This window comes from Lolium perenne, chromosome 3, assembly GCF_019359855.2.
Source record: "Lolium perenne isolate Kyuss_39 chromosome 3, Kyuss_2.0, whole genome shotgun sequence".
Lineage (NCBI taxonomy): Eukaryota > Viridiplantae > Streptophyta > Magnoliopsida > Poales > Poaceae > Lolium > Lolium perenne.
In genome coordinates, this window is record NC_067246.2 from 251,192,016 (window position 1) to 251,203,030 (window position 11,015).

The 11,015-nt window shown below is 43.5% G+C and overlaps 1 long non-coding RNA gene and 1 pseudogene across 1 annotated transcript; both read right to left on the minus strand.

The window, feature by feature from the left end:
* Positions 1-5,917: 5,917 nt before the first annotated feature.
* On the minus strand, positions 5,918-6,162 carry LOC127344711 (uncharacterized). Its single transcript, XR_007878143.1, has 2 exons — positions 6,117-6,162; positions 5,918-6,028 (listed from the first exon to the last, which is right to left on the minus strand). It is a non-coding gene; the product is annotated as an uncharacterized lncRNA (long non-coding RNA).
* Positions 6,163-7,116: 954 nt separating this feature from the next.
* LOC127344710 (EID1-like F-box protein 3) lies at positions 7,117-8,897 on the minus strand (annotated as a pseudogene).
* Between the last annotated feature and the right edge of the window lie 2,118 nt (positions 8,898-11,015).

The following is an 11,015-nucleotide window of genomic DNA, read 5'->3' on the forward strand; positions in this document are numbered from 1 at the left end:
TGCATAGAACACTCTAGTTTTCTCTCTTATTGTTCTATGAGTGTTCTAGTTTGCTAGTACTGCGTTTAGCTCTTGTTCTTTCACTTGAATTTTATTCAGAGCTCGTTAGTATTATTTATTTATGTATGATTAGCTCTTTGGTCCATAATGTATTTCATCGAGCTATTTCAAATAAGTTGATTGGTGTTGGATACGAGTAAAATATTTCATGCCTATAGTGATGCAAAAGGAAGCTTGTCTAGACTGTGGTATGTCATGTTGGATGTTATTCTTGTCATATGCTTAGTATTTCTTGTTGTAGCATGATTTGTTTCAAATGGCTGAGAGTGCATAATGTATCATTGAAAGAATCATGTGTTGTTTCCATCATAAAAGCATAACATTGTGGTATTCTCCTTTGATGATTTATTGGGTTGACTTGGCGCATGCTTATACCATGTTATGACTATAACCAGTCAATTAAAGCATATGAGATCATTTAGTTTTTGATTTGTAATATTACTTTATGCTTTGATTGATAATTTTTTGTCGCTATGCTTGATTATGGCCATTACAGCTCTCTTAATTGTCCGCTCCCAGTCTTTTGCTAGCCTTCGCTTGTATCCAACCACCAATAACCAAAGTGTCCACCATATCTACCTAGTAGCATTACTGCTACTCCAAAAATATGCTCATCATGTTTTTATTTATCTTCCAAATTAAATTTTGGCATGAGAAAATTAGTCAATAAAGCTCTCACGAACTTGATGGCACATTTACTTTCTTGCACTTAATACACTTGATCATTGTGCATATCTTATGAAGTTTATATGGTTGCAAATTGCAAGTTGGGAGTTAGTATAACCATGCTTTCATGGGGAACACTTTCTACATTGCACTTAAATTTAGTTGATGTCATGTGTTTATGGATGTCTAGCAGTGTGAAATAAAATGGAAACTTGTAAGTCCATGGAGTTTGTGTATGACTTAGAGAAACGTCTGGGCCGCTAATCTGAGCCATGCATCATTCATGGTGGAAATTTACAGCTAAACCAATAGTGAGTATTCTATGAAGTATTTGAAATAAAAAAATCTATATCCATAGTAAATAAAAAATTGTTGAGATTCTAATTGTCTGTTTGTCTTGTCATTTTGGCATGGGATTGCTCCTATAATAGTACCTCTATATCATCGGGCAAAAGGTACCCCGTTGGCAGTTCTCAATGATACATGTATACTTACAATGATAAGAACTTATTTGGGACCTAAGTTGAGTAGCATGAGGTTTAGGTACTCGCATTCAAGGGACATGAGATTTTCAACTTGTGATTTGCAGGCATATAGCTCATTTTTGATTCACATTAACTTTAACCATTCAAGATGCTTATGATAGGGGCAATGAGAGCTCAAAGCTGATAAGTATCACACTTTTTGGAAGGTTTATAAAACTTGTTTATCTTGCTTACTCTGCAAAGAGTCTCTCTTTTACTTTTATGTTGAGTCTTCATCTTCTACTTTATGCACCAATTAAGAGAGCATAGTTGTCGTTCTTAGTGCAATGTGCATAGTCCCAAAATTATTATTGATTGATTCATGATTGTGCTATTGCTTGTTCTTACTTGTATCTAGTCACCCTTTGAACTTTAAAAGTGTCCTAGCATTTATGTTTTGCTACTTCATAAAGAACATGTTGAGTACCACTTTTCTATGTTTTCTCTATTCTCATAAACGAACAGTTGCTTTCAATGCACTATTTCATGATCCTTTGTTTGAGTTACTCTTCATGTTATAACATAGTTGCTAAGTTCTATTGTTGGAATTATGTCTATCATGCCTATGTTTAGAGTACTTTGATTTAGAGTACTTTGATGCCAACTCACAATTCTTTACAATGCTTGATCAAGATTGTGTTGGTTGCATGTCACCTCAAAAAGTATTTTGTTATCACTTACCTACTCGAGGACGAGCAGGAGTTAAGCTTGGGGATGCTTGACACGTCTCAAACGTATCTATAATTTTTGATGCACCATGCTTGTTTTACACCAATTTCTATATGTTTTCTTTGCAATTTGTTGGACTTTTATACATTTTCCGGCACTAACCTATTGACAAGATGCCATAGTGTTAGTTCCATGTTTTATGCGGGTTTGTATTTCAGAAAAGTTGCACAGGAAATATTCTCGGAATTGGACGAAACAGAAGCCGAAGATCTTATTTTTCCGTAACAAAGACGAAGTCCGGAGGAGAGACGAAGGGGGGCCAAAGGGTGGTCAGACCATGCTTAGGCGTGGCCTGGCCCTGGCCCGTGCCTAGGGTTGGTGTGGGGCCCCCTGGCCTCCACCGACCTCGCCCTTCTTCCTATAAGAAGCCTCCCGACGTGTGAACCCTAAATGAATTGGCCTCCATCGACGAAAAGTTACGTAGCTCCACCGCCATCGCAGACAAGATTCGGGGGACAGAAGTCTCTGCTCCGGCACCATGTCGGGAAGGGGTATTGCCCCTGGAGCCATCTCCATCGACTCCACCGCCATCTCCATCACCGTTTCTGACTCCCACGATGAGGAGTGAGTAGTTCTCCCCCGAGGCTGGGGGCTCTACCGGTAGCTATGTGCTTTATCTCTCTCTCCCATGGTGTGATCTTTATGTGATCATGAGCTTTGTAATCTAGATGTCGTTATGCTATTCAAGTGGATTTTATGTATGTGATGTCCGGAGACTCCTTGTCCCACGTGTGTAAAGGTGACAATGTGTGCACCGTGTGGGTCTCTTAGGCTATATTTATCAGAATACGTGTTCACTGAATTATGATTTGAGTTGGATGTCTTTATGAAATTGTGGTGTGTTAGTATCTCCTATGAATGCTCAAAGTGACAGCGTGGGGTGTTCATTAGTACTTGGAAATACAACTTTTAGGTTTGCTTTTGCAGCCCTACGCGGTGAATTAGTGTTCGTTATACAACCGGAGAGTAGTTCAGAGTAGCATAGTGAAGTGCTTATATTTATATTTCTTTATGATATCATTGTTGAGAGTGACCACTAGTGAAAGTATGATCCCTAGGCCTTGTTTCTAAACATCGAATCACCGTTTATTTACTATTTTACTGCATGTTTATTTGCTTCCATATTTATTTCAGATTGCTATTACCACTCATATTCATCCATATCACTTGCATTTTACTATCTCTTCGTCGAACTAGTGCACCTATACATCTGACAACTGTATTGGGTGTGTTGGGGACACAAGGGACTTCTTGTATCGTAATTACAGGGTTGCTTGAGATGGATATCTTTGACCTCTACCTCCCTGAGTTCGATAAACCTTGGGTGATCCACTTAAGGGAAACTTGTTGCTGTTCTACAAACCTCTGCACTTGGAGGCCCAACAGTGTCTACAAGAATAGAAGCGTGCGTAGACATCACTCCTCTGTCGTAGATGCATGTAGTCTTGCTTGGGGCCTCGGCGGTGGCATCCATGACACCGCTGATGGATCTTGGCTAGCCTCTTGATCGACTTCTTTGACCGTGGTTACAAACTTACAAGGTTAATGAGATGGCTGCTTTGGCACCTAGCTTTGGGGCGCTCTTTGCAAAAGAGCGTTGCAAACTACTTGTTAATCTAGAGGCTGCTTGCCCTTGATCCGGCGAGATTACGAGCATCCTGTCGGAGAGGACTACAGATAGAAAGTTCAAGAAGTTCAAGGGGTATCTCAAGAGCAAAAGGAAAAAATGAATCGCACCGCAAGGAAGGCGCCCGTAACTGATTGATGGATGGTTCTCTTTTTCGGATCAGGGATCCTTATTCTCTAGTGGTTATCAAGGTGTCGAGAGTTTGTAGTTGTAGCAGGCCAGAAGAGTTGGTTGGTGTGCTTTTGCAGTTGGGGAGTCGGATGATTTGGGAGTAGTTCCCATGTGGTTTTGGTGTATGTTGATATGTATAAGTGGATTATCTAGCTCTTTTCATCAGTTCGGACTTTTGGTTGCGTTTTTTAGTGCATGAAGCTTGACATGGTATCAGAGCCCGGTGTCTCGATTTCGACTCCTGGATTTCGCAATATGCCCACCCCTATGTCCGCCGCGTATACGATCATTCATACATGTGTTATTCTTCTTTTCACGTGTTGATTTTCTCTTCTCTTTTTCCCGGTCACACATGAGGAGGGATGTTAATATGTATAAGTGGATTACTTAGCTCTTTCCATCAGTTCAGACTTTTGGTTGTGTTGGTTAGTGCATGAAACTTGACAGTGTAATGGTTTATGCCTGTTTTTTGTTAATTACCTGGGCAATTATCTTCTTCTAATATATTGGGGCAAATATTATTCCTCCAATTCAAAAAGAATCATTTGGAAAATTTACAATTGTGAAAGTTACGTTGTTTTTTAGTAAACATGAATCCATTTCTTTCTTGAAGGTTATTCACTGAGCTACTTATTCGATCTATATGCAATCATTCCTCCTCCTTATTGAGCAACGGGAATGTTTAGATACTAGATGCAATCGCATGATGGCGGTCGTATGAGCTATGTTTAGCTAGGATGGCCGGCAACGGTCTAATAGATGCATAGAAGTACTTTGTGTCCTTTTTTCGTTGGCTGATTCATGTTGCTAAGTTGAGCAACCAGTGGTTTGTAACTTAATTTGAAAATTATGCAGTAAATGAAGGTTATGTGCTCAAATGCAGATTTTGGGGCAGCGTTCCCCATTTCGAAAATATGTAGGCATGGGATGATGTAAACAAAACACACTTATATGAGTTTTTTCTTGCTTATCTATCCTGTTTAACCAGTTTCCAAGCATATTGGGAATACTAGTTGGTGGAGGATATTAAAAGTAAAATGTATTACTCTCCAGACTATAAGAACAAAAGGACGAGGTATAAATAAGTGTTCTACTGATTACAAATGACACATTTTAACACCCATTTCATCTTTTTGTTTGCTAGATTTTCTTTCATTAATAAAACTTCAGAATAACTATAATTCTATTTGTTCACTTTGAAAAAAGTGGTAGGAAATTTCGTTGGTACGACAGAGATGAGAACAAGCATCGCGAATGCTAGGCAGCTCGGACCTGGTATGTAGCCCGAAAGAACAAGGAGGATTGGGATAACTAACCGTAAACTGCAAAATCAAGCTTTGTTTACGAAGAATATGCATGAATTTTATAATCTCCATGATATTTCATGGATCAACATGATCTGGCAACACTAAAACATGACACACGCACGTAATCACCGCGCTCGTGCTAGCCCAGCAAAAAAGAAAGTCGCTAGGAAAAATTGCATCAAGAAATAGAGGTGGTGCTTTTTGGTGCGGCGCATATCCGCCGCGTCCTCTCGTACACGGCACTAAGATATAAATGCTTCGGTACGTTAACAAACAACGGATAATGTAGTATCATGCACAGATAAGGTGCCGCCCAAAACTATGTCTTCTTAAGTACATCTTTAACGGCACCTAAATTATCATTCGGATAGAACTAACATTATTAGTTACTAGCAAAAATAGGCGCGGCGGCACGCCGCGCTTACTGTGTGACATGGTATAATATTGATATTTTCAAAAAAAATCAAATAGTGTTGTTAGGTGACGCCACAGTTAATAGAATACATTATCAACACTACTGCTATCGAGTCAATTCCAATGAAGAAAAATTAGAAAGTCCAGCTATAAGTACGAAATTTCAATTCACCGTATAGTTATCAGCATTATTAACAAATACTCCACATTAGACTTAGCAGAAAACATGTAGTGCCCATCTGATATAGAACCAATCTGATGTGCAGAAACTACATATAGCCAATCGTGTTTCAGTTATGAAAGAAAAATAGTCACGGAAGAATACAATTTTGGTTGATATAATAATATATTACACCGCACCATGTTACATGGTATTTTATATAGCAGAAATACAACAGAATTTAGGAAACACCTAAAGCTGAAATTTCAAATAATCGTTACTCTGGACTGATGTACTCTGAACCGAATTAGGATACATGTTTCAATGATCTCGTAGAGAAAGAGCAAAGATTCGCAGCAGGCAATCTGAGCTGATAGATCAAAAGTGAGGGTAATCATAAATCACACAACCATACACACAACAGTTCCGTAATCAGATTTGTGCAATTTTCTGGTTACCGTCTGAGCATTCAGTCTCCTCAAGCTTCAGCTGAAGTTTCAGTAGAAGTTTTGACAAAAGAGACCACTTAGCCCAGTGAATTGTCAAAAAAGACCACCTCCGAAAATTATTGTCAAAAAAGACCACCTACGTCGTGGCGGCACGTGTGCCAGGCGACACGTGTCGCTTGCCGCCACAGCCGGAGGCGGCAGGACCTGCCGCCGTTGCCCCTGGCGGCATGTCCGCGGTGATCAACCAACAGTGTACTGATCGATGAACAGTACATGTTAGCTATAAAATTTGTTGAATTTGTCTTTTTTACTGAGCCCAAAATACAACGTATTTTACAGTGATTTTTTGCACGATTGTAGTGCATAGAGTTAGCTACATGTAGGTATTTTTTTTCAATTTTTTTAGATGTTTTAAAAAATTCAAAACGGACAACTGTTCATGGATCAGGATACTATGAACATGCCGCCGTTGGTTGTGGTGGCAGGCCCTGCCGCCTCCGGCTGTGGCGGCAGGTGACACGTGTCACCTGGCACACGTGCCGCCACGACGTAGATGGTCCTTTTTGACAATAATTTTTGGAGGTGGTCTTTTTTGACAATTCATTGGGCTAAGTGGTCTCTTTTGTCAAAAATTCGTTTCAGTAGGCTGGTGCTTTCTTTGTCTTCCTTCAGTTCATTCTCTTGTCTCACTATAACCCTAAGCTTCCTTAGGCTAAGGCAACCCAAATGCCCTAGATTCATCGCATTCTAAGCATACATTAAGAGAAAACATTAGGAAGATACATAAAAAAACATAAAGAGAATACATTAAAAGCTGAACAAAACATCAATTTCCCGCTGTGTAGATTAGTTGATGTATTTACCATACAATCCAACCATAGTGCACCAACAAAGCTACAGGTAAGACAGAATAGCACAAAACATTGAAAGCTCGCCAGAAACAGAGCTTGCCTTGTAGTCATAAAAACATAACTTACTTCTTGTCGAGATAATAATAGAAAAGTAGAGCTCACATGCAATGATTCTGTTTTGGGTGAATTTTTTCATCGGGTGCGATTTAACTTTTCTACACAAATGTCCCTTCTCCATTGAGACATTAACACAGAGTCACAAAACAAATGTGCCACTCCTTCATAGAGCATAACTGGTGGAAAAATTTAAGAGATGGAGAGAGAAATGCAGAAGTTGCTGCAATATCAGCGACTTCGTCAGCTTGTCATTTGCTAGAAGCTGCAAGGGGATGACATTTCAATCTCACGGCCCATGGCTCAAAACACCGTCAAAATACTAACCGTGGACAGAAATGGATAACCGTTGATGTGTAAGAGCTAAACGCCATGCGCAGTCTTCCCGCTAAAGAAGATATGCCTGCTCTCCTAGATGAGAACACCCAATATTTGTCAACTAATTAGAAAAACAACAAATTTCCTACGATATCCAGAAGTAAGAATTTTTTTTGCAGCTGTGAATACCTAGCTCTGCAAAAGAACGTGCCTTGGTAGCCGCCATTTGGTGTGCCGCCTGAAGACGCTCATGCGCCGTCGCTCACATGGCCAGACCGAAGCTGCTCGATGGGGAAGAGCCCATGCTCCCGCCGCAAAACCCTTTTGACTGCTGTGGAGTAACTCGAGCCTGACAACAATATTGCTGTCAGAATCCATTTGGTCGTACCCAAAGAAAACGTCAACGTGGTCTAGATCGATGAGGAATCCATCTGGTTGCCACTCCCGCACCCAGCTTAAAGTGTGAAGCTGGACTATAGGCCGGCTACGACTCGCGCTACCCTCGCACATCTGGAGCTTGATGAGCGTGCCGTTCTGGTCGTAAAAACGAACAGCTGAATGCAACGGTGCAGCAGGTATGCGCCCGTAGTACAGCCGAACCATGAGTTTTGTAAGCAAACAGAACAAAGCGGAGGAAAATTCTGAAGTCTGACCTTCCATGTGGCCAAGAAAACAAATTCTGAAGTCGCCATGCGCCCGTAGTACTCCTCACTGGCGGCGACCGCACCGAACTCGTTGTCGTCGGAGAGGGAGCCCGAGCAATCGGCGCCATCGCGCTCACCATCTTCGTCGCTGTCAGAGACACGCGCGAGCCAGCAGCTGCCGTGGAGGTGCCCGCTGACGCAGACGAAGTAGTCGAGGCGGCCCTCGTGCGCGCCGAGGCGGCGGCGCGAGGCCCGCAACCATCACACTCCACACGCGGTCGCCGCAGCAGGGGCAGCGCACACAGGGCTCCAGCGGGGCGCCGCCGCCCACCACGCACGCACGCCTGCGTGCGGGAGTGCATGAAGCCGCGGAACACGCCGCGGTACGCGTTCACGTCATCGTCGACGGCACCACCGGCGCCCGGCGCCGCGTGCTCGCACGGGTACGACACGTACAGCAGGTCACCCCGCACCACCACGGCAGGAAGCTCCGGCCGGACCTCTTGCAAAAGCGGGAGACGGGGGCAACAAAGTGCCAGGGACGACGCCGCCCGCCGAGCCACACGCAGAACAGGAGCAGCTTCAGTGCCGGCCACCCGCCACCGACGCGCCCTGCACCCGGTGCGGAGGAAAGACTCGTCGTCGTGAGACGCAGAGCTCCCGCCACAGCACGCGCTCGGCGCAGCGCGGAGGCAGCGGCTGACCCGGGCAACGGCGGCAACGGCGCGGAGAGCCTGCGGCCTGTGGGTCCCAATTGACCTTGCAACACAGCAGCACCAGACCTCTCTTCCCGCCTGCTTCATCCGCGAAACCGCCAGACGGCGTGCGCATCCTCGCCGTGTTGACAGTTGACACACCATGACTCCACGTCCTACATCCCACCACGCCCCAACCTGGCTAAAATAAACCCACCAAATTAAACCCAAATCACAACAACAAATCGATCCGGATAAGCAATCCCCGCAGCAGCAGCCAGGCAGGCGACATCATCGGGAACGTCACCAAGACGTGGACGCCGAGGCAGGCGCCAGCCACGAAGGACACCAGCCACAACTCGCGGCCGCCGAGCCAGACGTGGGAGAGCTCGCAGCAAGAAGACCATGGCAGAGGATAGCTGGGGCAAATTTCGCCGAGGTACCCGTCGACATCCTCGCTCGATGGAGGCACGGATCGGGACGCGGCGTTCTTGTGAGACCAGGGGCAGCGCGTTGGCGAAGCTCCCGGCCGGTGTGGCGCCTGGGGAGGTCCACATCGGAGAGCGGAAGAACAGGGGCGGCGTCGCCGGAGCACACCCTCGCATGGAAGATCATGGATGCCGTTATCGGGAGAAGCACGGGGTGGTGAGCGGGTCAGGTGAGGAGAAGGTGGGGGTGTGAGAACCAAGGCAGAAGAAATGTGAAGAGTGGTGAAATTTCTAGAGAAACTACACGTGGGGGACAAAAGTAAGTACGTGGCATGACTACCCATCAGTAGGGTCATGAATGTCCACCGCTTTGACCGTCTCTCTCGTCAGGGCTACAGCCACACAACGAAAGAACCAAAATAATGTAGTACTAAAGTAATGCGTTAGCACTGAATGCATTCAAATCTTCCATAAAATTGCTAGAGAGCTCCGAAATTTACACAGAAAAAGGTAGCAGAAAGGCAAACGTTAATCCTAGGCAGATCCCAAAATTATGAGAAAAATCGAGTTGGTTCACGTTTAGTATAGTAATAATTAGTTACATCTATCAATGAAACACAACATTGAAAATTTCCCAGATCTGCAACATAAAAATGGTGGGTCACACTAGCCAGTGAGACGAGGTTGACAAGTCAACACGTAGGCCACAATCCACGGTGCAGTACGATGTGCCTCCCTTAATGTACCGCGGTATTACCGATTGTCGGGCTTGCGTGCCAACGACCACGTTGTAATTATCCGCCTGAATGGAATCTACCAAGGCGGACATTTATGTGTCATCCTTGCTTTCCACCTGGAATACCCAACTGTCGGCAAAAAAACCTTTGCAAGATATCCGCCGGATAACGGGGGTTTTTCCGTGCAAATCATATTAGAATGGCATGTCTGCTCCTCATGCCACTTCCCACAAGGGATCTTTCAGGTGGATGGACTGTCTCACCGACTGATATCTACAGAGATTTAATCTCGTGTTCTGTGAAAAAAGGTAAAACAATTCTTCTATGGAAGGATACTAGGGATAATATGGTGAGAGGAGGTTCTTATCCTCACTTGCATTCATTTGCCAAAAATTACAATTTGACAGTTGAGAATCCAACTGAGGCTGATGATGAAAAATATATATAATATGTTCCGTCTTCCACTTTCTACTATTGCACATGAGGAACTATATGAACTTAGGGAGGAAAATGATTCTCTCACCATCTCAGGCTAAAATAATCAGCGGGTATTTCCATGGGGAAACACCAACTATTCTATCCGAAATTCTAAAAAAAGCTATCATGGGCTAGCCTGACACTCCCAAACCTGGATATATGGAGATCTTGTTGTGTCTAAAGTCATATTTTTTTCCCAACTTCTTGGTGGAGTTCTCAGATTGTATTCTATGTGACATTTTCCGTGAAAAAATAATGTTTCTTTTGTTTTCTGAATGCTTCACTCAAAACTTTTGGTGGGCACTCCAAATATAATGGAATACAAATATGATGTCCAGTTTATAGTAACCGAAGCCAAAAATAGATACTCATTTGCTTTTATCATCGAGATTCTTATAACTAGCTGTTGGAGTTTGTTGGATCAAGGGAATGATTGTACTTTCACCGGAAAGGTTACATCATGTGTTTGTAGATTCAAATATTTCTTCTCATTGACTATGTATAGAGCTAGACCTAGTCTCAAGGAAGGCATGCAAGCCTAGTCAGATACTTTATAAGTATTAATAATAATGGATTCGTGCTCCATGTAAATATGCCTCCTTCGGATCCCTTGTTTTAATATAAATGAAAAATGACACAGCAGG